This window comes from Peromyscus californicus, unplaced genomic scaffold (genome assembly GCF_007827085.1).
Source record: "Peromyscus californicus insignis strain IS unplaced genomic scaffold, ASM782708v3 Scaffold_4__1_contigs__length_199733344, whole genome shotgun sequence".
NCBI lineage: Eukaryota > Metazoa > Chordata > Mammalia > Rodentia > Cricetidae > Peromyscus > Peromyscus californicus.
The window spans coordinates 42,416,185-42,422,184 of record NW_026294562.1 but is presented as its reverse complement, the minus strand read 5'-3'; the positions used below and the strand labels follow the sequence as shown (position 1 = coordinate 42,422,184).

General features: G+C 36.3%; 1 pseudogene; it reads left to right on the top strand.

Annotated features, from left to right (window-relative positions):
* Positions 1-3,051: 3,051 nt before the first annotated feature.
* LOC128094705 (60S ribosomal protein L28-like) overlaps positions 3,052-6,000 on the top strand; it is a 42,529-nt pseudogene continuing 39,580 nt past the window's right edge.

The following is a 6,000-nucleotide window of genomic DNA, read 5'->3' as shown; positions in this document are numbered from 1 at the left end:
AGCAATTTTCTGTCTACCTAAAAGTGCATGTAAGATACAGTCTGACAGTCACTTATATATTTATATTTAAAATAAAATTTTCACATCTAGGTTGACCATGCTCAACCCAAGACCTCAGACTAACAAAAACTCCAACAGCAGCCATGAGAAACTCCAAGAGACTCCTGAAATAATATAGGCTACTGCTGTTGTCCTTGATTACCTTCTAGATGATGAAAGTAAGACCCTATTGCTGAAGAGGCTATGTACTTTGGATACAGGATCTGGAAGATCAGAGCTAAATCTGACCTGAAAGACTGCTCCCTGAGTACTGACTTTCATGGTACCAGTGCATGCTGAGCAAGCTTCTGAGAGAGGGAAGCAACCAATAGTCGTACCAAGCTGTGATGTTTATGAGCTAAATAACAACAAGCATGGGCAAAATCCCTGTGGATGCAGCAGTGACATGCACACCATGGGGGTACCACCATCTCTTTATTTGGATGTAAGACCTATTCATCAAGATGGAACTCAAGTCTGATACTGAAAACCTAGCCAATTATCAAACACTTACAACTGTTCCTTCACTAAAGCATAATTCCTAACTGTATATAATTATTTATTCCTACATCCACATGTAAGCATAGGTCTCACTCTATATCAAAGAAACATTGCCTTGCAACAGATAGAGAACATTACAGAAAACTGCAATGAAAGACTGTAAGATACAAAGCGATGGGAAGTTTTTGTGAGACTGTGTTACCCAGAAATGTGAGAGAAGCTACTTCCATGAACCCTCATCAACATGGCTGACCTGAACAAAGATAATACCAATAGACAAACCAACATGTAAGGGGGAATTTTCATTGGCCTCAACTCTAGAAAAGAACTACAAGTAAGTAAGAATGCTGAGAGCAGCAGGGGAAACAAATTTCTCCAGGGAAAAATGTGTAAATTCCTTATCTATTACCAAGTGGTCAGTCTTGAAAACACACACACACACACACACACACACACACACACACACACACACACACACACACACATATATATATATATATATATATATATATATATACATACAAGTAATACTATACAGACTGGGCAAACTGTTTATATATTTAGCAACACATACACACATAAACAATTAAAAAGTAGAGGAGAAAGACAACAGGGAGGGATATGTGGAAAGTGATGGAGAGAGGAAAGGGAGGAGAAAATAAAAATATGTATGTTTTTAATGTGAATTTTGGAATATAAATTGAACTTTGGGCAAAATGGACATTGTATTGAAACATCCTTATTATGACTGTTTAAATATCTAGACATTCACTCCACAAATACTTGAATTTGAAGGTGGACAGAGAATAAAATCTTTCCTCATTGGCCTTAAAAGAAAATTGAAAAGAAGTGGCCTGAGAGATAACTCAATAGTGAACAGCACTGGCTGCTCTTTCAGAGTACTTGAGTTCAGTCCCTAGCACCCACATGTCAGCTCACAACCCTCTGTAACTCCAGTTCCAAGGGATCAGCGTTCACCAGGCACCCATGTGGTGACACATGCAGACGAAACATCCATACCCATAAAATAAATAAATAAAATAAAGAATTTTAAAACATGGAAAAGAAATACCCAATTGTGATGAGTTAACTCACAGATTCACACTAGTTGTTCTTTTCTGAAGTTTTATTTATTTTACTTTTTGCTATGTATATGTATGTGTTGATATATGCAAATGTGTGTAAGTACCCATGGAGGCCAGAAGGGGACATCTGACTCTCTGGAGTTAAAGTTACAGGCAGTTGTGAGCTTCTCAGCATGGGTACTAGGAACAGAATCTGTGTCTTCTGGAAGAATAGCAAGTGCTCTTAAATACTGAGCCATTTCCCCAGCCACCTATAATAAATTAATGGTATAAGCTACTGAAAAGCAATGCATAAGTAGAAATTCTAGAATGAATTATAATCCAATCATCAAATTCTCATAAAATCAAATATTATTTTAGTCTGATCTAATAAAATTTTTCCCATTGGCCAGCCTCTGTCCCTCTTCTACAATACTCACCCTGTTCTATGTTACCTTTATTCTGAATTTCTATGAGACCAAACTTTTAAGATTCTGCATATGACCTTCAGTATTTGTTTATTGAGCCTGGCTTATTTCACTTAACATAAAATTCTATAATCCCACCCATGTTGTTATAGTTGAGAGGCTTTTTTGTTTTCATTTGTGTCTACCAGTCTATTCATTTTCTTTGTCCCTTTAATAGTTTGGGATTGGGCTTCATTCCTTGAATGTTAATAGTGCTGCAATAAAAATGGGAATACAGATGTCTCTTTAACATACAAATTTCATCTCGTTTGAATACATACCCACACAGTAATTAAATTTTCAATGTTTTCTAGGAGTCACCATACTGTTTTCAATAAATAAAGACAATAACACTGGCTTTAGCAATGCTACAGTGCTTATTGCAGTACTGGAATTCCCATTAGTTACAAATGAAAAGTGATAATTAAATATAAATGTGTAGTCATTTGGATACAAAAGGGGACATTGTGGAGATGAAGAGAAATGACTGCTAGATCCTGCCTCTGCCTTGCTTTGCCCCTTCCCCAAACACAGGCCATAGGCTGCCAGGAGACTGAAGGCGGTTGGATGTAACTGGCACTGTAGATGCTGATATATTCTGTTCTGTGCCAGAGCAGTCTCTTGGCTATACCCACAGCAGTGTTGCCCAAACAGAAGATCTTCTGTTTTAAGGCTGAGTATGGCAGTGATTCCAGTCTTTCGCCTTCTTTTACCATTTAAATCAGTAGAAAACATTTCCATATTTTGCTTTGTAAAGTAGTTTGAAGAGAAATGATACCTATACTTATAACCTAGGAGAGTTAATCAATCCTTGCAACAATTAAGACAATTGACAAAGTTACTTACCATTCTGCAATCTGGGACTTCAGTGTGTTGGGCTTCTTACTAAGAGGCTCATTGTTTTCATTAATGCCATCACCCTTTGGGGCCTTGTTTTCTTCTCAATGCTATTTAGAGCACTAATGCACCATGTGCTAAAATCATAGCCCTGGGTACTCAGAAGCACAAAGCAGAAGTAACAGGCTGAATCAGTACTGATCTTGGAAAACACAGTCTGCTGAGACAGAAGTCTAAGAGAAAAAATTGGCAAGAGGAGTGAAATTAGCTTCATGGAGAGTGCCTTGTGGGAATACCACCAAGGAAACACTTGAGATAGAAGGTAAGTGATGGCAGGGTCCACTTTTCTGAGGTGACACTTTAGAGAGATTTTGATATCTGTCTCTCTAGATTGCGTTAGATGAAGATTGCCTAGATGTGGAAGGATGCATCCTTTGTCTTTGGAGACCTTTTCAGCTGTTAAACTTTGGACTGTAAACCAAGTCAGTTTTTTCCTTGCCATTGCTAATGGGAACCAAAAATACATATTTTTTCCTTACAGACAAAAAAAATACTTACAATTATGCAAGTTTTCCTTGCCTCAGTTAAACCTTTTCATATGTAGCTGGCTCATATTTGTTAAAGCTTCATCTATATTTACTAATAGAAGCAATTCAGTGTCTGCTATATCTAATTTAAATCTAATCTCAATTCAATTATTCTGAAAAGGAATTTCAGAAAGATTCAATTAAAATAACTTTAGCACAGAGGAGGAACCACTAACAAAGTTATTCATAACATTAATACATTTTTAACAAGGATCATATTTGGTTCCTAATTCCAAAGAAATTGGATAAAACAGGAGATTTAAGAGAAAACATAATCTAATCTGATGGAATAATAACACTTTAGAGAGTACAAGCAAACTGTTAGATGTAAAATGTTCAGTGTTGTCAATCACATGAGGCAGTGGGTGACAAATGGGTATGTCATAGTCTTACTTAGTTATTGCTGTGAAGGGACACGATGACCAAGGCAACTTATAAAAGAAAGAATTTAGCTCAAGGTGTTTTGCTGGAATGGTAGTTGAGAGTTTACATATAATCAACAAGTTGGAAGTAAAGAAAGAGAGGGAGACTAGGATTGATGTAGAATTTTGAAACTTCAAAGTTGACCCCCAATGACATACATCCTCCAAGAAGGCCACACTTCACAATCTTACCTAAAACATTTCCACCAAACAGGAACCAAATATTCTAATATATGAGCCTATGCAGGACATTTTCATTGACATCACCACAGGGTGGTATTTTTTACATCAGATTATATTGAATGTGGGAAGTTTATGTTTATATAGAATATATTCTGAGATGACAACAGTGATTTGAATTTGTCTTCAAGAGAAAACTGTATTTTTATCTAGAACTTTTTGCTTGTCTACAATTGGTCAAGTGAATGTGGACTGTGACTCTGTGGATGGTTTTATTTATCATTAGAAATACCTCATGACCAGGAATGTACACAGAGCAAATCCTACTACTGGTGGTTAATTTTATGTCAACTTGACTTAAGTTACAGTCATATGCGAAGAGGGAATCTCAACTAAGAAAATGTATCTACAAGTTGGCTCATAGGTAAGTCTTTAGGACATTTCTTTCATCACTAACTAAATTCATAGTCTAAATTAGAATTTAACCTACCATTTTGAGAAACAGCCCTTCTGTAGATAGTTTAAGCAACAAAAGATCTTTACCCAAACTCTTTCCAGTTGAATCATTTTCTTTGAAGCAAGAATGCCTGATATTTTCTCATTACTCTTCAGGCTGCATGATTAAGAATTAGACTCAAGCCGGGCGGTGGTGGCGCACGCCTTTAATCCCAGCACTCGGGAGGCAGAGCCAGGCGGATCTCTGTGAGTTCGAGGCCAGCCTGGGCTACCAAATGAGTTCCAGGAAAAGGTGCAAAGCTACACAGAGAAACCCTGTCTCGAAAAACCAAAAAAAAAAAAAAAAAAAAAAAAAAAAGAATTAGACTCAAGATTAATGATGAATAAGTAGTTGGTGATTTATTACAACAAGGAGAGAAGACTGAAACTTGTCACTATTTCGTCATTGACATGCTAACTTCATCATTAGTGTTCAGCTGATTACACTGTTAGCACCAATCAAACAGTGAAATAAGATCTTTGGCTATGGCAGCCCTTCAGTACTCGGGTCAATGAGGTAAAGGGCACTTGGATATATATATATATATATATATATATATATATATATATATATATATATTGCATTATGATACAAAGGAATTATATTTAGTTAGAAGAGTAGACAGACAAATCTCTTAGGTCAGTAAATACTGTTGGAGTACGTGTGACATTGATAAAATGTCACCACTTCATTCTTTCATACTAAAAAGTAGATCTGATAGGAAATATTTGACCTCTTTATACCTTCTTCACTGAAAGCTAGTTAGAATTGCTGGAAATATTTTATTAGTGATATGTCTTTGCATTTTATAACAAGGCCAATTTTGATGCCAAAATTCTGGTGCAATTACTATGAGGTCCAAACCTGTGTCTACAAGACCCTCAATGAGAACATCATTTATTCATATTTTTAATTTTGGTCTTTGTTCATTTATAGAAATTTATCAAAACATTTGCCTTATGGTTTCTTCTGAATTTTTTGTGCTTCTATAGCTGTTCTTTCACCCCAAGCAGTGTGTTTTTTTGGTGTGTATTTGTTTTTTTTTTTTTTTTTGTAATAGGCAATTGGTTATTTAATTTCTCTGAGAAGGGGTTCCTTCTGTGATTGTAGGAAAGGAATGAACAGAATTTGCCGTGGGGGCCTGGGAGAGGACACCCAGGGAGTTTCCTGACTGCAAAGGCAAAGGATTACCTTGTCTGTCCCTTATTGATCTACATTTGTTAGTCCAATGTTCGCCTTTACCACATCTTCTGCATAATCCAGAAGGGAGGGGCATTCTGTTGTCATTGTTCCTTGAAAAAAACATTGTTTCTAGGAATCCTTGTTTACAGTCCCTTTTTAGGTGACCTTGTTTACTGCAGTGAAGGCATATGACATTATTATTTTTCTTCAAACCTCTGGAAATCA